We start from the raw sequence: 24216 nt of genomic DNA on the forward strand, positions 1-24216 counted from the left end.
CAGGCACAACCCGAAGATGGAGGCAGACCCAGAGGAAATAAACATTAGTTGGGTGCTCGCCACGCCGACCAACCCCACCAATATCATGATTTCCCGTGTCAAACATGTCGAGCGAGAAGACCATAACTCCTAGCTCTGTCGCCTACCATTGTGAAGACCCATTTTTCTTTTCTGATAACACGTCAATAGCAAACAAATATCTCTCCCGTTGCAACGCACGGGCATATTTGCTAGTCTCTTAAACACTTTATTGACCTTCAATACTATATATATTTTTGTATGAAAAATAATTGTGTGCAAGAAATTCAAATATTTATTGATTGGTTGATGCGGGATGGGATAAAACAGCTGAGGGCGACTTTGCTGCAGATGGTTTTGGGGATGGAAGGGAACAAAGGACGCCCGCCTAGATGGATCGTTGGACCTGGAGAGTAGTTTCTTAAGCATCCGAGTGACAAGTATTACATATAAGACTAATATGTGCGTATTATTTTGCGCTTGAATATGTATCAGGCTTTATCAAACTGATGAAGTATGGAATTTGGCCACAGTGCAACATGTAGACATGCCTACGTATATCAAGTGAGGTAAAAATTTTGCATCTGACGTAGGGGTTTGATTGCTATGTTATAGTTATCATACACAGGTGGTGGGATTGGTAATGCTTTTTGATTGGGGATGCACAGGTTCTGATAAACATAGCAGCAAGAGTTTCAAGAGAATCTAAGTGTTAGATGTTCGTAGATCTGACGAATATATATCAAAAAATTCGAAAGGCAACAACTCAAAGTGATCTAAATGCTTTAGTTCATGTAAAGGAATTACATCTACAAATAGAGCTGTTAAGAGAGATGCAAAGAGGAAATTAGGGAACTCAAAGTGGCATGGGGAGAGCATAGCTGGCTGACTTAGCAATCTTCATCCCTTCGGCTCATACAAGGGGGCAGGTTGGGGCAGCTGTCCTACGATTCAGCAGGAGATTAAGTTTGGGCAGGGGGGCATCGTACTTAACGGAAGTTTGGGCAGGGGGCAACGTAGATCTGTAAACAAATCTAGATCTGGGAGGAGATGAGAGTTGAGGAATGGGAGATCTGGAATTGGTAAATGAGTGGAAGAAGTACTGGTAGGTGGTTTGAGTGGATGGGCGTTGTGGCGAGGATGTGGTTTGAATGGTGATATCTGAGCAAAGAGGACAGCATCTTCCGGGGGGTCAGCCTCGTTGTTAAACATGACGATGCCGCCTATTAGGCTGTCAGCCCAACATTTGGACGGGTCCAGCTGTGCTGGCAATTTTGAGTGCTTCGGAGTTACCTTATCATCAGCATCATAAACTATAATGGAAATGACGAGTGGATGGTGAAATAAAGTACTAGATATTGCGATATTAATGAAAAGAATTGGATAAGCAGTGATAATTATGGACATACAATTTAGCCTGCTTTTCTTGACTGATGGAGTAAACTCATTCATAGTGTGGGAGGAACTGGCTCCCTGGAGTTTCCCCTTTGGTGCTGCCGATGTGGCACCTGGAATGATATGAAATTTGTTAACAATTTAAAAATGATTCATGCATGATGTTTATTAGCATACTAACCTTCAGACTTGGATTGTTGGTTGGATTGTTGGCACAAATTAGATAAAAGAGGGACTTCAGGTGGCTGGAGCTCTTGTGCAATGCATGCTGAACCACGAAGCGAGAAACATATGCAACTTTGGGAAAGAATTGACAACATGCTGTGGAGAAAGCGAGTATTCTCTTCATGAACAGAAAGCTTCAAAGCATTGCACGCTTTGAAGTACACTGCATTGTGCTGATTAAGGAGTATGCCAAGCTCAGAATGCGCCTATAGATAACCATGGGTTAGTTAATGGCTGAGACAAAAATAGGAAAGATGTTCTATTTAGGGGTTTAACAAACAAAAGGTTGAAATGTTCACCAAATTTGGGTAGTTATCTTTTAGGATGGTGGTGAATGCAACAGGTCTAGGGATGTGTGACACATATGAAGAAGTTCCAGCAGACTGTTGTTGAGGAGTGTGATTAATGGTAGGTTTTTTTAGCAGGATTGATTGGTTTCTTTGATGACGATGTGTTGGCTTCAGGCTTTCTGTCCCAAAGGGCACGCATGTAGCAAATATGGGTGTGGTGACGTACCTGTAAAAAATTTGGAAATAATTGCATGAGTATTTTGTCTGATTCGATTGCATGGATTGGTAAACTGCAGCAACACATACCTGGGCTACAGAGAAATCAGTCGGGCCAGGGCCAATTCTAGTGCAGTGTATGATCATTTTCCTGATCCTTGATTCATCAAAGCAGGAAATGGGTGGATATGAATTGTGTGGGAGGGTTAGCATGCCAAGGTCTAGGTTGTGTAGATAAAAAATCTGCATTTTCATTCATTTATAGATTATTAATGATTTGAGTAATCAAACATCAGAGTGAAATGTAATGGGTTCATATTAGTGAATACCTGGAAAAACAGGTGGCATCCCATCAAGTGAGTAACTGGCCTATTGTTCTGAATGTCTTGCTTCACCTTCCAGCAAGCTGCCAGTAAATCAGCAAATACATACTCACAAAATTTGAAGTCCACGATTTTATCCGTGTTGGCAATAGCAGCCCAGTAATCAATTACAAACACTCGTGCTTAGTAGACGGTGCGAGGATGTGGCCCATGGAATATATCACGAAGGCCATCTTGAAACAGTCAATCTCTAAATTACTGGCAGTTGACTCAGATAATTCTTTCATTAGAACTGCTTCAACATTCTTTAGCACTTTATTCCCTTTGTCAGACAAACAAAGAACAGATCTGAAGAACTGAACTGAACTTTCGGGTTGTTGATATTCAGGGCTATGAATGCCTATTGTCCACATGATATGCCAAAAACTTTGTGGATATCCTCCGGCCAGAATTTAATAGATCAATCATGAGATAGCTTGATGCATCTGTTCGGACCATCGACCATGCTCATGATCCATGTGCTAAATTTTAAATTAAGCCTAGGAATAGCGGGGAGACGCAACATGGCACCAAAACCAATTTCCACAACCAGTCTGTGTTTGAATTCGTTGAATGTAGAGATAAGAGCGCAAACTTTCTGAAGAGAGGTCCTGGATGTTGGGGTCGGGCAAGCGGGGTCAGTGGCAGCAAGGTCGACCGCGGGATGGTGCAGACCATCATCTTGGTCCATCGCGCGTGCTGTAAGATAAATATGTATGCAACATATTAGGACCGAGCGATGGAATCGGAGAAGAGGTTGAGGAAGGAAGGGAGGGGAGATGGATGGATTTGGGAATCTCACCGGACGGTGAGGACCGTGTGTTGCTAGAGCGGACAGCGTGCTTCAGATCCCTCCTCCCTGGATGAACACTGCTGAAGGAGGGGAGATTGGGGAGGGGGCGCGAAGAAGGGGCCGAGGAGGAGAGGAGAATGGATCTAGGGTTGTAACTGGAACAGAGCGGTGAGTGAAGAGATGGTGGTTGGGGGATGAAGAGCGTTGTGCTCTAGCAGGGTAGGTAAGTGAAGTGGGGAGAAGCAAGCTTTTGTCCGGGCGCTGATGAACAGTGAGCAGCACTGATTAATCAAATCGGCGTTTTTGGTTTGGGACGGAAGAGTAAGAACGTAATCTGCGTGATGCCCAACCAATCTAATTATCAGTACGGACAACTAGGCATGATAAAGCAGCAGCATGCAAAGATGGACAGCTATTTTTTGCACCGTATCGCGATGTCAGGGAGAGTTGGGGAGGAGTTAGATGGGTAAATGAGGGTGGGATAGGGTGCGGAACAGGTGTGGAGGAATCAAATACCAGAACAGCAACTGCAGAGAACGTTGTAATACGAAACGAGCAGACATAACTATATTAATAGGCAGGTGCGGATGAGCGGTGACATTCCAGGGACAGGTGTCCCAGGAACCATTGAGTATTTCCCATATAGCGAGGCCCTTATTCAAATGCTACACAAGTTATAGCGTGCTATATTTCAAAATAGCATTTACAAAAAGAAAATACCAAATATGTCCAGAAATGAAGTATTTCAATACCTTAAGACACCATCAGAGAGACATAATCTAGCCATAGATAGGAAGCATAAAATTTAAACACAATATCTAACTGTAGTCAATCTATTTGACATATAAACTCTGAACATTGTACATCTACCGCGCACAAACCACAAAGTAAACCTGTGCTGGCCTACCTTTATTCTAAACATTGATCTGCTACCTGAGTTAACATAGAACGAGCACAAAGCCTACTTGTGCTGACCCAATTTTTCGGAATTTTTTCATCATTTGAACGCTATAATGCTACACACTACAACGTTATAGTGCCCTGTAGCGCGCTAATTACATGAATAGCGCCATAGCGGCCGAATTTGCGAAAATATAGGGTTTGCTTTCCGAATATACTATAACGGTGCTATAGCGTGGTTATATCGCGCTATTTTTTTCGTTGTGTAGGATATGGCTACGCTACATGCACATGACATATATAGCACGTGCGCCCATGAATTTAACCGGGACTTAGACTTAGGAAGCTGGGCTAATGCAACCGCAGCAACGATTTGGGGATGACTCGGTTGCATTTGAAGATAAAAGGAAAGGTTATTTGACTTGAAATAAAGTTCTATTTTACTAAAGGAAAATGTTGGCGTTCAACCGACTGATTTAAAGTAATAAACCGCGTGACCTGCATGCCATGGGTTATGGTGGGACCATGCACGAGCGCACCGCTTATCCTCGAGAGCCACTCGTTTTTTCCTACCTTTTCTCTTGTCTTCGTCTCCTACATCTATCATTCCTCATCTGTCCCCCAAGAGTAGCACACGCGACCCGCATTGCCTGCCGGTGCTAGACCTCGCCGTGCTTCCCATCGTCCTCAGCAGGACCACGCCAGAGCTTCTGTCCTAGCAACAACATGGGGAATCCATTTTTCGAGGCACCAGTTTTACATTCGTCGATGGAGGAGCTCCTCGATCTCTTCGCATGAGCAGTGGAAGCTGGGGACTCACCACTGGCACTGCAGCAACGACGATGGAGCGACAGGGTGCAACGGTGTTGTAAGGAGGGCGCGTCGACGCTGCACTGAAGTGTGCGGCCCGACAGGGCACGCGGTGAGTCTGGCGCCGTTGCATTGAACCACGTGGCGGCGCTAGAGCACCGTGGCGACGCTGCACTAAAGCATCACCGGTGGCGTTGTGTGCTGCGATGGAGCACCAATGCAGCGCGGTCACGACGTTGTCAGCATTGCAGTGAAGCATCACCTGTGGTGTCGGGTGCTGCGATGGAGCACCAATGCAGCGCCGTCACGCCGTTGTCAGCGCTGCAGTGAAGCATCACCTGTGGTGTCAGGTGCTGCGATGGAGTGCCATCGTGTCGGTGTTGTCGCTGCAATGAAGCATCGACGATGGTTACCATGCTGCAACGCAGCGCTCGACCGCGGCTCCGCTGCAGTGAAGCATCACTGACGGCGGCTGCTGCTACGATGGGGGCTTCGGCGGTGCTGTCGTTTCTACCGTGAAGCATCACCGGCGGCTACAAGTGCTCCGATGCGGCGCTCATCGGCGGCTCTATCGCGAGCTAGCAAACGGGCGTGGCTGTGATAATCTTACGTTGCAAATCGCAAAAGTTTATCGCAAGCGAGCGACCACGCGTGTCGAAGATGGCACGTGCATCCTACCGCTGAGATGTGACCGATCAGGCGGTTCTCCTCATGGCTTAATTCTAGATCAAATCAATCGGCTGATTTGTATTAGCCGCCTTTACTTAATGACAGAGGTGGGTAATTTTATTTAACATCAGGGTTTAAAATAAAATTACAAGGATGGATGGGCTGATGTATCAAATAGACGGTCAGATATTTCTAATTATTGTCGAAATTTATACGATCTTCCTCTTTTTTGATCCGTATTTTCCTTTTAGCACTACAGGAATCAGACACTTTGCCGCCAGTTAGTAGACGGCAACAGGTCCGACTGAATAGGCTACGGCAAAGCTCCAAAGGGCTTTGCCGTCCGCTGACCGACGGTAAAGAGCCTCGACGGCGCACGTGACAGTTCAGGCCCGTTAAGTGGTTAACAGCGTGCTTTTCTGTCAGCCAGCAGACGGCAAAGGCCTTTGCATCTTTCTCGTCTGCAAAGGCCTTTGTCGTCTGCTGGCTGATGGCAAATCAGCCAAATAGGCCAGCCCCCTACACCCAGGTTGCACAGGTAGCTGCCACGTGGCCACTTTGCCGTCCATTGGCGGACGGCAAATACCTTTGTCGTCATCCAGCGGACGGCAAAGCGGCTATATAGCCCCTGTTTTTCCTGTTTTTTTTTTCTAAATTCATTCAATTTGACAGAATTTCACACACACACACACACACACACACACACATATATATGAAATGTATATATATATACACATTTCAACATAATTTCAACAATCATACCAACAATACGTTTCAGTCAACATATACACATTTCCAACAACATGAACATATATATACAAGTTTCCAACAACATTTCCAACAAGTTTGCAACAAGTTTCGGTAAATAAAAAGGAAGCACAAGCACAAGTAAAAGTTTGCAACAAGTTTCCATCAATGCTAGTTGATTCCTCATCTCAAGCAGATCTACAAATTAGGAAAGATGAAAGTTAGAAGAAGAAGAAGACTAGCTAGAAGAAAAAGAAGAAGAAGAAAAAGAAGAAAAAGAAGAAGAAGAAGAAGAAGAAGAAGAAGAAGAAGAAGAAGAAGAAGAAGAAGAAGAAGAATGCTAAGGTAAGTAAAAATGCCATTTTTTAGCTAAGGTAGGTAAAAAATGCTAAGTGTGTAGGTCATTTTAGAGCTAAGCTAGGTAAATAGGTCATTCTGGAGTTAACCTACGTAGTTATGCCATTTTTTTAGCTAACTAAGCATATTTATTCATTTTGTAGGACAAAATGGTAAGTGTAGGTCATTTTAGAGCTATCCTAGTTAAAATTGATCATTTTGGAGCTAAGTAAGGTTATTTTGTCATTTTGGAGAAAAATAAACTAATTATACGATAGTTTGGGGCTAAATGAAGCAGCTAAGCTAATTATAGATCATTATTGAGCTATCCTAGGTTGTTCTGCCATTTTTACCGAAGTGCACCATTTATGTCAAAAATGAAGTAGCTAAGCTAATTATAGATCATTATTGAGCTATCCTAGGTTGTTATGCCATTTTTTACCTACTAGGAAAAGGGCCCGTGCGTTGCAACGGGAGAAAACAACATGAAATGCCCGTAGCCTAATAAGCATGGACCAAGATGCCCTCACAAGTCCATCTCCTCGGTGTTTTTTAAATGAGTAAAAATTACTCAAGGAGTAGGGGAACATTCAGAGTACATTCTATAGCATAGCTCTACCGGGACATCACCAATAACGAGTTTATCTTCCTTTGTTCTAGCTAGATCAACATTCTCACGGGCCAATTGACACTCCTGCCTCCTCGTGTCCTGGATGTGGGCAGTGACAAAGTTCTTTAGCACTGATTTGTTCTAATTGAGGATAGGAAACCATGTCCTCTATTTTAACATGCCATCTGACCCATCTAATCGCTTTTCTTCCACTTCACCCTCACCAGCGGTGACCACAGTGTTCACACGATAATAACATGTCTAAACATGGTCAATTGCAAGGAGATGAACTGAGCCACTGCCTAACATGCCTTCGATGGGTTGAGGAACAATGGTCATGGGACTCCGGTTTCGGACATACGGCACGAATAAGGGTTAGCTGGTTCAAGGAACATGCTAGCAGGACATAAAGCTGGAAGCGCCGCTACTTGAATCTCTCAAGAAACCCATGTGATTGCTCATTCCAATTCAGAAATCAGAAAGCCATCGCAAATCACCAATGTGTGTGTTGTTTTATCACAATCTGGTAACTAACAACTACGAAAAATGAAACCTCAATAAACAAAGGATGATTGCTTTGTTTGTAACATCATGAATTGCTTTGCTCATAGTTTTGTAAATCCAAGTGCACATATGCAGATAGAATAACATTGGAACATTCAATGAATCTAAACCAACTAAGAAAATGTATAGCAAAAGCATGCCTTTCAAGTGACAGTTAGCCTACAAATGTCATGTTCGGAGGTGAAACTGAGGAACCTTGGAGTCTTAGATGCAACTAAAAGGCTATAATATTCTGGTAAATTACCTTCTGTACAATTGAAAGGTGACCAATGAGCAAGGATACCCAGTTAAGAACAGGGCAAAGAGCTATTAATATAACACAAATAATCAAGAATAATTCAAACAACGTCTACTTCGTGGTAATTTTGATACCACCCTGCTTGCAGCAAGAATACCATTTTAAGTCAAGTTGTCAACATCTACATTTTTACCCATGACAAAATATATTTGGGAGTTGGCACAAAACTTCATAAAAAAATACGTTGAGCTGCCAATATAATACCTAACTGAGAGCTTGCAGGCTAAGAGCTTTGAGATCTCCATCAGTTAGGTCTACTGGAAGTTGTCTTCTGAGGTTCATACACAGAAAAGGAGTTCCAGTAGAAGATATGAACTGTAATGTCATTATTTTCATGTGGAAAAAAATCTTTAAGTTATCTGGTGAGCTGCGTAATTAAGAGTAATCTTAGTCCTGATGGTGTCTGTGGGATTACTTGTCGATTGTCGCAATCCAAGTAGCTCGTTGCATACTGAAGATTACCACAATGCAGCACATAGCAAAACATATTTTTCTCGATTGTAGTGCTATCGAATGGCTAAGGCTACTGAAAATACACACTATGTGCAGCTGCAAACACAACACAGTAATAGAAGTAATTTCGTCTATTCACTCTTGGCTCGGGACATAATGATTTTGACACAACTTCACACAGTGACATGGATTATGAACACAGTAATTCTGGAAGCTTTTTTTGTTTAGCAAATGCACGTAATTTTCATTGCAATGGTGCCGAATGTTGACGCATGATGATCTTCTAGCCAATGATTTTTTGTGCCATCTAAACTGAAAATGTGGAGAATAAAAGGGTTCAGAGATGATGAAAAATGCAATTTTACTCTTCATTACTTACAGCTATAGAATATTAAGCACACCATCATTAGTTTCATTTGATTCAGTTGTCCTGAAGTACTATTGATTTGCTCATCCATCTGCTAATTTTTAAGATTACTAACTTAATTATTAAAGGTTTCGTCAGAAATAAAATGTGTTCAGTGTGTATCAGTGCAGAAATTGCCCTGCTTCAGTTTGGCACCTATGAGTCGTTAGTAGCATTCCGACGCAATACTGCTGGCTTATCAGTAAACCTGAGAATATATGTGAAATTTACATCATACTGTATATAAATTCTGCTATTTTCTCCTCGGGCTAATCCATTCGTATTTTAGTTGCTGAATTCATGAAGGTTCATAACCATGTTTAACTTTAAACAAAGAACATCATAACCTTATTTATTACTGAGTTTGGTGAATGGTAGAATAATCCATGATCCGTCCATATCACAGATGCAAGTTACCAATGCATATATGATTTTATGCTGCTAAATAATTGTCAGCCACGCTCATAAGGCAAGTGAAAATGTCCAATAGCTTTTATTCCACAACTGATGTATTTCAAAGTCTAATTGCACATTGCTGTGAGTCCAAACTAACCAAGGTCTCGTCAATTCTAGGATTTAGAAAGTAGAAGCATGGGGCTAAGATATCAAAAGGCTTATTTTATTGTTTCAAAAGTTTCTAGATGACGGGGTAATATTTTCTACATATAGTCAAGAATTGTATGGAACAGGCTGATATATTCAAGAATTAAATAGAAGAACTTTTAGAGGCTGTTCAATGGCCTCCCTTGAGGGGAGTGTTAGAAATTTGGGGTTTGTGGTCTACCCCCTATTCCTCTGCGCTTATCCGTGGTGCCGCTCACAATTTGCATTTCTAAGGCTACCGTGTTCTGCAGAAGCTACCGCAGGCTTGTGGGATTCCTCAGGCTTGTAGATGAGTAGATCCACGCAGCGCACTCCAGCGTCCATGTAGCACACAGCAGATGAATCGGCCGGTCGATCGTGGTAACCCAGCGAGAAGCATGGGTGGCAGATCGATGTGATAGCTTGTGGCGGTCTTAATCAGACCGGCGGCAGAGTACGCAACAGATCAGAGCTACAACGATGTCGTAGTTGCACAGCGGATGGCAGCCGAACCTTGCACATGATGCTACCCCCTAAATTTCTAACAGGGAGCACGCAAAGCAGGCCGGCATTCCTGCGAAGTCGATGTTCAAAATGCTGATATGATTTTCGGACAGAGAAATGGTTTCATATGGCTTGAGGTGCTCATGTTCTTACCTCTTGGACACTGCAGCAGAAACAACATTGGAGGTTGCAGCAAGGGACCTCCTCTCGGCAGCCTCTACCGCGTCCATAACTTTATTTGTCACAGGAAGAAGGCAAACTATGTAATGTACTGAAAGATTTGCTCATCACGGCAAGGTCCCATTGGTGTTTCCAGGGCGCTGCTGTACTCACTGATGGCGTCAAGAGAGGATAAAAACGACCTCGCCGGGGCGGTGGTGAGGAGGGCTTTCCCTTGGTTGGAACGAAGTAGCGGCGCCGCCGTGGACCCTGTCACCGAGATGACCGTTTCCAGGAATGTCTTCCTCAACTTCTCCATCATCTCCTACAGCTTCCGCACCCTAAGCAACCAAGATCAGTAATGATAAATGAGTGATGAATAAGAAAAAATTCAGACAAGGAGCAAAGTGATATGGTTATTTGAGTTCCTACCTATTGAGGCTCTTATATATTGACTCATCCACGCTTCCCCAGACCTGCCTGGCTGTTCCCGTCAACTCCGCCGGTGCCGCTCACTACCGGACTCGCGGTCTATGCCTACGGCCAGGGGCCGTCGGCATAGGTCCATTGCCGTCGGCATAGACCCGTCGGCGTAGATATCGTCAGCGTAGTCTTGTCAGACCGTCGGCGTAGTATAGCCGTCGGCATAGGGCCCCATGCCGACGGCCTGGGGCAGCCGTCGGCATAGTTTAGCCGTTGGCAGTGTTTTTCCGTCTGACGGCAACGGACGGCGCCGTCAAAAGCGCTGACGAGTCATGGGACGCCACGTGGAAGAGGTACGCCGACGGCTTGGCCGTCGGCATAGGTAGAGATCTATGCCGACGGCCTAGCCGTCGGCGTACCTCTGCCATGTGGCGTCCTATGGTGCTCCTGGTGGCAGTGCTATGCCTACGGCAAAGCCGTCGGCATAGATGGAAATCTATGCCGACGGCTTTGCCGTAGGCATAGCACTGCCACGTGTCTTTCCCTGGTTTCTCCTGGCGGCAGGTCTATGCCTACGGCAAAGCCGTCGGCATAGATTTCCATCTAATCCGACGGCTTTGCCGCAGGCATAGATCTGCCACGTGGCAAGCCCTGGTAACTCCATGGCTTATATATGCCGACGGCTTTGCCGTAGGCATAGTTTTTTTCCCCTGTTTTATCTTTTTCAGTTCATTTGATAGCATTTCAAAGCAGAATAATATGGAATTATGCAGAAATATGACAGTTCATCATCTAAACATAATCAAGTTCATCATCATCGTCTAAACATAGTCAAGTTCATCATCATCATCTAAAGATCATCACCGGCGGAAGTTCATGAACATAAAAGTAGTGCAAGACATGGAACATCATAAAAGTAGCAACATGAAAGGCATGGCACGACGGCCACATGCACGGAATCATCATCGACATCAAGCAAGACCACCTCCGCCAAAACCACCAAGACCACCTCCGCCAAAACCACCACCACCAAGACCATCTCCGCCAAAACCGCCACCGCGACCACCATCACTCTGCCAGATCGGAGTGACTGGGGTCGACGGAGCAGGAGTCGAGCCACCGGTCCCCTACATGTTTCAGAAAATATTCTAACGGTAAATATGATATGATAGTGTTGAATGAACGAGAACTAGTTTGCCAGTAGTTAGGCGAATGTACTAACCGGACCATCACTTCCTAGTGCCACCCATTCATTGAACGTGGGCACGTGTGGGGGTTCTCCCGCAGGTGGTAGTGGGGGTCCCATTTGTGGTGGATCCGTGCGGTTACTCCAAGACGCTAACATAGCTTGAATGTTAGTTAAACAAGCAAACTAGAAGATCAGAAGGAATGAAAGTGCAAAAATTTAGCTTGGTTTTAAGAGGGCAAAACTAACCGTCATCATCTGACGGTTGTAATCATTGTTTGCCTTCACTCGTTTCAAGTACTCCCGCACCTCGAGATTCCTATGCTCGACAAACTCCTTATATGCCAACATAATTTAGGTTGTTTCTAAGTGAGAAATGCTAAAAATAAACTGAGAATGCTAGAGAGAAAAAGATAAAGAGGAAGTACTTACAGCATGCTTGCGGGCTAAGGGAGTTTGTGAACGCCCCGTACTCTCTAACCGGCTCGGGTTGGTAGCCCGAAGCTGTGTGTATGAGATCGAAGGAGTGATCAAGCCATCGAAACACGGATACTGGCCATTCTTCTTCCCCTGGATGGCCACCACCGCCGTGTCGTCGATCTGAGACTGGGCGACCTCAGCAACAGGAACATCCGGATGCAACTCCTGATAGTGATGAGTGTAAGACCCCAGGTGCTCCTCGGTCTTGCCGTAGTACTGGCTCTCGCCCTCCTTGCGATGACTCCACTCGCGGGCCAGTTTCCACGACTCCATGTCTGAGAGCGGCCTCTTCAACTTGTCCTCCTGCAACGTCAAACAGAAGTTAGCCATACATAAGAACATGACGGTAAAGAAGAACAAAAATGCACATAGATATACCTTCATGGCCTTGAAGCCCCAGTGGTTCCTGTTTCCTTGGCCGTGTGTCCCGTCGTTTCCACGGTTAGCCACCTATCCACCAAACTCGCCCATCCGTCATGCCTTCCATAGCACCAACGAGGAACAACCTATGCAAATTTTGGAAGCATGACATGTGAGCACGAAACATATAGTTGACTGCTTGAAACAATGAAAAGTTAGTAATAGTTACCATCATGAACTGCTCCCTGTTCAAGGTAAGTCGTTGCTTCTGCGCTTGAGTTTTGGTCATCTTTTGGTGCAGGTAGATGTGGTAGTACTGCGAGACGGCAACCCAGCACACCTCGTACTGCAACTGGCGAGCTTTCTTCTTTGCAGCCGCAAGCAAGACCACGTTGGCTCTGGCCTTGTGCTCGTCAAGAACTCTATAGAGTTGCTGCAATCATGCATAAACCAGAAGCAAACAAGGCATGAGTTGAGTGATTCAATGATAAACTATGAACGAAACTGAAGACAAGTGATTCATAAGAGAACTTACCCAAAATTTGGTGATCACGGCCTTAGCGGCCGTCCCGTACTCCGCGTTGCTGCAAGCCTCGTAGTGGGCCCAGCTCGTGGCCAAAACCCGCAGCTTCGGTTCCCTGTCTGGCCGCGGGCAGAATAGGCGAGGCCAAAACTCCTTCAACAGGACAGTGAGAAGGCCGTTCGGTTTACGACCCTTTCCGCGAAGGATCCAGTTTCTGCAAAAGAATAAAAGGATTGCCATGTGTACAATAAGAAAATGTTGTCATGTGTTGAAAATATGATTGAGAGGCACTTACTCTGTCCCCACAGGTTCAATGAGCCACTTGTGCTCCTCGATAGAAGGTGGCGTAAGTAGTCCGGCATTACCACGCAGCCACCCCTGCGGAGCACCCGGTGGCAAGTCACCCCACAACTCGGGATCAACCTCCCCTCCACCACCCTCCTCACCCTCCTCCTCACCCTCCTCCTCGCCCTCCTCCTCCTCACCCTCCTCCTCCTCACCCTCCTCCTCCTCGCCATCAGGAACATACTCCTCCTCCTCAGACTCAGAAGGTGCCTCTGTATAGGAGGGCATCGAAGAAGACCCTCCTATTTCGGACACGGCCCGGATTTTTTTGCCCCGGCTCCCTCTCCCCCCACCTCCTCCTCCTCTAGGGGCTCTCCCCCCACCTCCTCCTCCTCTAGGGGCTCTCCCCCCACCGCCTCCTCCTATAGGGTCTCCTCCCCCGACCCCTCCACCTCCCCGTGAGGTGTCATCCTCGCGTAGTCAGGAGGGAACCTTGTGGGCTCCTCCACTCCGAGTAAGTCCTTTGAATTTACTGAGGAAACTGGCGCCGCTGGACTTGCCCATGATTAGCAAACCTGCATTGAGAAGAGAATAAACAATTAGTAAGGATATCAATTAAACAAGCATACAGGAAAAACATTAATAGCAGAATAGCACATTAAGCATACTATTGTAATGATCATTAAAAGAACTTACATTTTCTAGAACCCATATGAATCATCACTATTGTAATCTATTTGTGGACCGGTCTCATCATCACTATCACGCATATCTTCTTCGTTGTCTGACGGAGGTGGAGGCTCTTCCTCGTCGTCAGCATCTTCATTTAACTTTTCAAGCATAATTATGTCTCATTGATTCACAACTGCCTCACCATCAATCCGTGCATCATCGTCGTTTGGGTCCAGGTCAACATAACCCAAGTCATCATCCTCGTTGTTTCGGACCACGTCATCATGTTCCTCTTGATAGAACACTCCCTCGTATGTCATGGGGTTTATGTTGTAGTAATCATCATCATTCGGGTCCGATAGCTTACCATGTGGCGACACCTTGAACACAACTTCCCAACCCTTTAGGTACTCTTTCTGGCATGGGTAAGGCAGATAATATACTTGTGTGGCCTGGGTAGCGGCGATAAAGAGATCAGCTCTGGCATAGATGGTTGATGGTTTAACTTCCACTAAACCAACAGAAGGCGTATGTCTCAGACCCTTTTTGGGGTCGAACCATCGGCATTTGAACACAGTGAGACTTAGGTGTTCGCGGCCACGTTTGAATGTAAGCTCGTATATTTTTCCTACCCTTCCGTAGTAATCTACTTTATTATCTCCTTCAGTGAAGACTCCGGTATTTATGGTTTTGGGATTAGGCCGACTGTTCTGGTGCTCCTCTGTGTGGAAGCGATACCCATTCACATCATACTTTTGGCATGTCATGACTGTAGGGTCAAAACCCATGGAAACCCATCTCAATTCTTCATCCATTGATTCGGTCGGATCATTTCCCTACAAGTTTAATTGAAATTATAGGGTGCATGAGTTTAATTGAAATTATAGGGTGCATGAGTTTAATTGAAATAGGTAATAGGGAAGTGTGAAAAATTACTTTTTCCATGAACCACGCAACGAAATTTTTCCTTCCATCAGCACCCTTCCGGAGAAGAGCAAGTGCCTCCGCTTCAGTAGGAGGCAGCATTCCCGTCCATTCTTCTTCAACGAATCAACTACAATAAGAAAAGCGGTATAGGAACTAGGCAAAGTGAACATAACGAATTGACTAAAAGAATGGCGCAAAGGTATTACCTCATCCACTCATCCTCAACTTCCTTGATGTTGTGCAAGATATAGAACATGACATCCTCCCACTCATCTCGTGGCATGAGATAAGGTGTCGAGCATCCAGCCCTGCCACCTTGCCCGATGAATAGAGGCAACTTGGGTTTATACTTGGGTTCTTTTGTATTGTATCGAGACACCTTATTGTGTAACGTGGGAACATGGTCCGGATAGTAGGCTGTCCTGAGGTCTGCCACCTCCTCTAGGATAACTGCCTCAGCTATGGAAGCTTCAATCTTAGCTTTGTTTCCACATTTCTGTCTCAGATGCTTGTTCTGTCTCTCAGGGCCATACTGCCAACGATTCCGCACAGGCCCCCCCAACAATACCTCATTCGCGAGGTGCAAAATGAGATGTGTCGTCGGAGTAAAGAAGCCTGGCGGGAAGATCTTCTCTAGCTTGCATATCAACTCCGGCGCCTTCTTATGCATTTCTTTTATCTTCTCAGGACATACTACTTTAGCACAAAGCGTGCGGAAGAAATGGCTTAACTCCGCAAGCACACGCCAGACACGCTCGGGAACATAGCCCCGAACCATCACCGGCATAATCCGCTCAATCCATACATGATAGTCATGACTCTTGAGCCCGGTCACTCTGCCCGTTGAAAGATTGACCCCCTTACTTATATTCAGTGCATAACCATGAGTGAACTTCACGACGTGTTTCAGCTACTTGAATGCCTCCATCTTATGATCCTTTTTAAGTACGAAGTCAGCATCTGGCTTGAACCAAGATTTTCGACTGCCTGTGGGAGGCTGCATGTGTAGACGTGGTCTATCACAAATATTCTGTTGATCGGCTCTAGCATTAACATTATCCTTTGTCTTATCAGGAATATTGAGGATCGTGCGAAAAAGGGACTCTGCGACATTCTTTTCGGTGTGCTTCACGTCGATGTTGTATGGAACTTTGAGGTCCTTAAAATAGGGAAGCTGCGTGAAGGGGGTAATGTGAGTCCAGTTGTGCGTCTCACCATATCCTTCAAAACATTTTTTCCCTTTACCTTTTCCTTTGCCCTCATCCTCGTCTTCGCCTATGGCTTTGCCTTTGCCTTTGCCTTTCCCTTCACCGGCAGGCTTAAGAGCTTTCAGCTGAGCAAGCACATCCGCACCAGAAAACGTTGGAATCTCGTCTACTTCATGGACAACTTTGCCTTTTGTGAAGTTCTTCTTGTCTTCCCTATCAGGATGGTCTGGAGGGAGGAACTGTCGATGCAGGTCAAAGGCAGCATATTTGCCACCCTTCTTCAGCCAAATGAAAATCAAGGCCTGCATGCACACTGGGCAAGGCATCTTTCCACTTGTACACCATCCGCAGAACCGGGCATAGCCGGGAAAGTCATGCATGCAATATTGTAGCCAAACTTTCATTAAGAAATTTTTCTGTAGATGTCGGTCGTATGTCAACCACGGGAAGTACCAAGAATGGTGCAAATCATCCACCAAAGGCTGCAGAAACACACTCAAATTCTTCCTCGGATATTCAGGCCCCGGAATTATAAGCGACAAGAACATGGTCTTGCGTTGCATTATGGCGCCGGGAGGGAGATTGAGCGGAATAACAAATACGGGCCAGTAGCTGTATGGATTAGACGACATACCATATGGATTGAACCCATCACCTGTTATAGCAATTCTGACATTCCCAGCCTCGGCTGCTTCCTCCGGGTACTCTATATCGAATGACCTCCATGCTTCACCTTCTGATGGATGTACAATTTTTTTTGGATTGTACCTTTTCCCTTCCTTGTGCCACTTCATCATTTTGGCAGACTCCTCGGTGATGAAAAGGCGCCGCAGTCTTTTTATAAAATCAAGATACCGAAGAACCTTCACAGGGATTTTTAGCTGCTGCTTTTGAACATGCTTATCGACCACCTCAATATACCGAGAGGAACCGCACTTCCTACAGTACTTGTCATCCGCATACTCATGCCTAAACAAAAGGCAATTCTTTGGACAAACATGTATTTTCTCATAGTCCATGGAGAGCGCCTTCATGATTTTCTTCGTAGCATACATGGTTTTCGGCAGTTCATGGCCCTCATAAGATTATCGGCATATTAAAGTTGGGCATAAATCCATTCGTGCGAAGGTGCTTAGTCATCTCACTCTTATCTCTGCGGATACATCTCTTACATTTGGCACACGGGCATTCTGGCACCATCCTCATTGGACTATGGAATATCTCTTTCAAAAACACATCAGTTTTCTCGACCCACTCTGTTGTTACTTGATTCCGACGGAAAAACCCACTATACATCCACTGATTATCTGTCATCTCTTCTTTATTGGAAGCCACACAACAAAATTAAGGATTCATTTAAATTACTCACATCAATATTTTATTTTTTACAAGGTTGACGAGAAACGACATTTAATCCACCTACATCTCTAATAGGTAAAGATGGGTCCTAATCTCACTCGAGAATGTGTAGATTGAGTACGTTGTCCATGCTCTACCCCATTCCGAGACAAAATTTCGGCAGCACCTCCCCGCTGTTCTCCGAATACACGTCTCGGCATAATGCCGAGAGAATGTGCATCCGGAGAACAACAGGGAGGGACCGCCGAAATCCTGTCTCGGAACGGGGTAGAGCATGAACAACATACCCAATCTACACATCCTCGGGCTGTCCGTGGAAAGCGCTGGACAATCCGAAAGAGCTGCGGTGATAAATATGCAATTGAATACTTATTTATCGATGCAACCCTTTCGGACGGGAGACCTAGGTTACGCGACTTGTTGTAAAAATTTAATCTAGTGACATGGGAAAAAAAGTGGACGAGGTCATGGAATTGTTGCTCACCCTCCGATGTAGTCGATCAAAGGAGAGGGACGATCGTGGACCAACACCTCCAACGTCAACGATCACTCCACGAAGATGGAACACCACAAATCCTGTTAATCACACCGAGTGAAAAAAATTAGGTTGTCACCTCACATTAAGCATTGACACAACATTATGAATGAACATGAAACAACATGTCAAATTGTAAAAAAAAAACTTCATTAAGTATTTTAGAAACCAAGTGCCTCGAATTGCTTCTTATATATGAATCAACATTACCAAAACACTAACTTGACCAATATCCATCCATCTATCACAAACTTGCCCAACATCTAATTCATCTATATTCACAAACTTAGTAAAAACTATCTAGTATGTATCTAAATAATTGATCTCTTTGCGCTCCATCTAGTGTAATTTTCTCCTGTCCTTTTGCTCTTCGGTCGTGTTACACATCACCACTTACAATAATTGGCACAACTTGAACACTAATGACACCATCACTGTGTCTGAGTTGACAAATACTATGGACAAGAAGAGAAATAACAGTACCAAAGCATATCATTATTCATTTAACCTAATCACAATTAGTACAACTTGATGTGTACGTCAAGACTGCTGGACATGGACAGCTCCATGGACCTCCATACACGTCTGCTTCTTGGCCTACCATCACCATTTATTACCTATTTATTTTTCATGTTGTTCTTGACAACTCTGTATATATTTTTCTATAAAATCGCTGCAATTTGTTATTTTGCAGCCTTTTTTTGCTGTCATAAATTTTTTAGTGGAGTGCCCTGATAATGACATGGCTCTGTGTTTGCAAGGTGCCACAATGTTTTCCATTCAAAACCAATGGAAAAACACCCATCCAAGTTTCCAGAATGGCAGCATATTTGCAGAATGAAACAGAAGCAGTACCACAAAGGTGTCATAGATGGCTTTGCCACAATGGTACACTGAAGTGAAATTAGCAGCAGCATACAGATTACACTAGGGAGTTTTTATTTCACTCTACACAATCACAAGACCATCTACATGGATACATGCGTATGTATCTAAATATTCATCCATCTATCTATTCACCTAGCATCCATCCATCTATCTAGCATCAATCTGTACATGCATATATCCATTCATTACATATATATCCATCTATGTAAAAAACAGTAACAAATTGCAAAAAATTGAAAAAAAGCTCACCTTGTTGGCCGCCGGTGCAGCGGGCAGTAGGGAGGCCGGGGGGCAGCCACCGGGGAAGGGTGGACAGGGCCGGCCAGGGCGCAGCAGGGCGTCGGCAGAGGGGGGCCTCCTAGCTCCGGCGCCCCCCTAGCACGGGGTCGGGGCAGGACACAGGGAGGGCGCGGGGTTGGGTACGGGTGTGGATGGCGCCGGTGAGAGGTGGCGGGGGGACGAGGGTGGTAGTGGGGTGACGGGGCGGAGAGTGGCGTGGTCGCGGCGGCGCGGAGACGAGGTGGCGTCGGCGGCGCGAGAAGGGCCAGGGGATGTAGGCGGGGAGGGGGGAGGGGCGAGGGAAGGGGAGTGGCGCGGGTGGAGCGGCGGCGGGCGGGCGGGCGGCGGGGGGCGGCGGGGAGCGGCGGCGGCGGCGCGGGTCGGGCTCTGGGGTCGGGGAAGAATGAGTGGTGAGGGGGTGACCGGGGATGGATAAGGGCAACTATGCCGACGGCTAAGCCCTCGGCATATGTAGTGATGCCACGTGGCGCCTATGCCGACGGCTTAGCCGTAGGCATAGTTTTTTTAATGTTTTTAATAGTTTATATTTTTTATTCTTTATGTTTTTTATTTCATATAAATTTTTTGATGTTTTTTATAGTTATATTTTTCCTTTTTATGTTTTTTTATGTATTATTATTTCATATGGATTTTTTATGTTTTTTTAACGCCGCTCGGCCCTCTCCTCTCCCGGAACCACACAGAGGGGAGGGGAGGGGAGGCGCCGAACTTGAGTAGCTTCGTCCGCCGAGGCCGTGGCCTGGTCGCGGGTCTGGGAGCGCATGGGCGCCGCCTCGCGTGCTCGATCTGGAGCTTAGTAGGTCAGGTGACTGAAGGGGGAGGGGGTCGTCGACGGGGGGGGGGGGGGGGGGGGCAGATCCAAGTCCGTCGGAGGGAGATGCTTCGCGCGGGGACACCTGGGAGCAACATCCGGGCCAAACCACAGCTACATCCCCTCCGTGTAGACCCGACGCCTCCGTTCCCCCCATCCAGGTGCGGGCGGCGGCGCCGTCCGTGAGGGGGGGCACACCCCGGAGATGCGTGCCGGGCGTTTGCAACCACAACAACAATTCCAGACTTGTGAGAGGCCGCCTACGCAAGATTTGGCGGCATGCTAGCCCCCGGAGGCCGCCGGCCACAGTCGTAGACGCGCGAAGAGCAATCCGCGTAGAGGGAATTGTTCGGATACTTCTCCATCATGAAAATTTATGAAAAAATTACCATCAGTCCTATAGCACATGTGCCCACGTCGTGTAAAAAACTCATGACTTTATCCCCCTTCGAGTATTTAATAATATTCACGCCGCATCGTTACCGCAGAACGTCTACTACCGTGTCATCGCCGTCCGTGAGGGGGGCCACACCCCGGAGACGCGTGCCGCCTCTTCGGACATGCCATCACACCACCCCGCATGTATGAGGGCCCGATGCGACGCTCCGGTGGCATTGCTACCCCTAGGGCCCCCGTCCCGCCTAACCCTATAGTGTTTGACCACGAGATCTAGCCCTTTGACTTTGCACGGACGGGCTTTGACCAATGGACCTCTCCACCCGGTTGTGTTAGGTCAGCCCATAGGAACATTTTGGAGCAACATCCGGGCCAGACCCATAGCAAGATCCCGTCCGTGTAGACCCGACGCGTCCGTTTCCCCACTCCAGGTGCCGGCGGTGGCGCCGTCCGTGAGAGGGGCCAAACCCCGGAGACGCGTGCCACCTTTTCGGACATGCCACCACACCACCCCGCATGTATGAGGGGCCAGTGCGACGCTCCGGTGGCATTGCTACCGCCTCAGGGCCCCCGTCCCACCTAACCCTGTAGCATTTGACCACGGGATCTAGCCCTTTGACTTTGCACGGACGGGCTTTGACCAGTGGACCTCTCCATCCGGTTATGTCAGGTCAGCTCAGAGGGACACCTGGGAGCAACATCCGGGCCAAACCGACAGCTACATCCCCTCCGTGTAGACCCGATGCGTCCGTTTTCCCCCTCCAGGTGCCGGCGGCGGCGCCGTCCGTTAGGGGGGCCACGCCCCGGAGATGCGTGCCGCCACTTCGAACATGCCACAACACCACCCGGTTGTGGTAGGTCATCCCATAGAAAACACTTGAGAGCAACGTCCCCTCCGTATAGACCCGATGCGGCTGTTTCCGCCCTCCAGATGCTGGCGGCGGCGCCGTCCGTGAGGTGGGCACACCGCGGACGTGAGGGGGTCACACTCCGGAGATGGGTGCCGGGCGTTTGCAACCGCCACTCAACTTCTGTCGCATAGCTGTTTTTGATTTTAATAAAATTGAAGGACCTATATTCAAAAGAACATGACAACATATTATTAATGTGCTCGAAAAAAATACAAACTATATATATATTCATAATCTATGGAAAAAATTACAAACTACATGTATATTCATATAGTACATAAAAAAGCATGAAAACATATTTTTTTAAAAGCATAAAAACATATGTAAAAAAAAGCATAAAAACATATGCAAAAAAAACATTTGTAAAAAAAGCATAAAAACATATGCAAAAAAAAGTATGTAAAAAAATAGCTATGCCGACGGCAAAGCCGTCGGCATAGATAAGGCAGGGTTCTGGTGGGCGCCGTGCCGTGGATCGGTGACGTGGCAACTATGTCGACGGGTGCCGTCGGCATACCTACGCCGCGGACCGGTGACGTGGCATGCGGAGATATGCCGACGGCCGCCCGTCCCGACCGTCGGCATAGGTTTGACGGCGTTAGCCGCTAGTCACGGGCGGGGTCGCCAGGCCCACAGTTATACCGACGGCTGATTTATGCCGACGGCTGCTGTCGGCATGTCTGCGCCTAGGTCGACGGCCGTTCTGTGCCGACGGCCGCCGTCGGCATAGATCCATGTAACCCGACGACCATTGTAAGCCGACGGCCAGGACTTGGCTGTCGGCATATCTCAAACTAGGCCGACGGCAGCCATAGGCATAGGTTTGGCCGTCGGTGTAGGCCCGTTTTCCGGTAGTGGCTAAAGCATTGGCTTGAGCCCCGGCTGTTTGAGGAGTAATCAAGTTGGCTCCCATTAAAACCTGCACGGCAGTGGGTTCAGAGCAATTGCCTTGTACTAAGAAAATACAGGGATTGAGCAGACCGGAGCAGTACATACCTGGCTGCGTAGGCCTCGTACATATGAACATGCCTTTGACGAGGTAGGTGATGCCCGCGCCGATGGCCTTGGAGAGCACGCCGTTGTAGCTCTCCACCCTCGGCGACAAGTCGTTTCAGTACCGTCCACCCACGCCGACGCCGATGGGGGCAGCCTTTAGCCCCTAGACGGAGCGGGAGGCGTGGAGAAGCAGGGACCTGAGGGGCGCGTCGAAGGACGACAGCAGCGTGGCTTCCACAACACCGTTGTTGAGGAGGGCGCCGTCCTTGTCCGGCAGCTTGAAGAGGTAGTGCAGACGGTCAAGCTTCATAACGGGCTCCTACTCGTACGCAAGCGACCGGCCGAGGTCGCTGCTGAGGCACACCACGGTGGTCATTGCCACATCGTCCTTGAACATCCCCAACGACGCTCGACCAAGAAATCTAATCCAATCTAGTGACGTATACGTGAGGATGGAGGTGGAGGTGGCTGCGTCAACACGGAGATCCAGGGGCGTGGAGCCATCGTAGCGGCCATGGGCGGGCGCGAGGCCACGGTGAGCGCGGGCGGATCGGGAGGAAGCTCCTACCTCCAAGACCGGCAGACGGCAAGTCAGGTCAAAACGCAGGCGTGCGAGTCAAGGCCAGGGCGATGAGATCGACTCGAAAACAAATATGTATGGAAAGATGACATCGTGGTGGCCTGTATCCGTGTTGGATTTATTCCCGCAACGTTTTTTTCTCTTATACAAGTGTCTAGATATACTATTAAATCTTAGCTGTTAATCTACATAAAACTAACGGATATAAAGAGATCACTTATGGAGAACTATGAAAGGTTTCATCCTTTAATATTAGGTATGGAAGTGTGCTAATTATGTCATAAATGATGTATCTAAGATAATTATAGATCATTATTGAGCTATCCTAGGTAGTTATGCCATTTTTCCCTAAGTGCGCTAATTATGTCATAAAAGAAGTAGCTAATCTAATTATAGATCATTATTGAGCTATGCTAGGTTGTTATGCCATTTTTTACCTAAGTGAGCTAATTATGTCATAAATGAACTAGCTAAGCTAGCTATAGATCATTATTGAGCTATCCTAGGTTGTTATGCCATTTTCTAGCTAACAAAGCATTTGTTAAGCAAAACACTTGGGAAAACTTACCATAATCCGGAAGGTGAAGGACTAGTCGGAGTTGCGGCACCGCGAGACGGAGAAGGATCGGTAGATCCTTTGTGGGAGGCGTGCTGAACAAAAGATGATTTGCAATATTTAGTTAGCATGATGCAACTGAAATGTGAATACCAGTAACTAATGACCATTCAAATGAAACTAGCCGTGTCCGCTATAGCAATCTGTGGCATCGGCGGAGGGGTCGGGCCGGTTTTCTCGCACACGGTGTCGGTGTCAAAACCGGCGGATCTCGGGTAGGGGGTCCCAAACTATGCGTCTAAGGCGGATGGTAACAGGAGGCGGGGGACACGATGTTTACCCAGGTTTGGGCCCTCTCGATGGAGGTAATACCCTACTTCCTGCTTGATTAATCTTGATGATATGAGTATTACAAGAGTTGATCTACCACGAGATCGTAGAGGCTAAACCCTAGAAGCTAGCCTATGGTATGATTGTTGTTGT

General features: G+C 46.7%; 1 pseudogene; it reads right to left on the reverse strand.

Moving 5' to 3' along the window:
• Window positions 1-1462: 1462 nt before the first annotated feature.
• Window positions 1463-22994, reverse strand: LOC147957090 (senescence/dehydration-associated protein At4g35985, chloroplastic-like; annotated as a pseudogene).
• Window positions 22995-24216: the final 1222 nt, after the last annotated feature.

Source organism: Triticum urartu, chromosome 7A (assembly GCF_056163025.1).
Source record: "Triticum urartu cultivar PI428250 chromosome 7A, HENAU_Tu73, whole genome shotgun sequence".
Classification (NCBI taxonomy): Eukaryota; Viridiplantae; Streptophyta; class Magnoliopsida; order Poales; family Poaceae; genus Triticum; species Triticum urartu.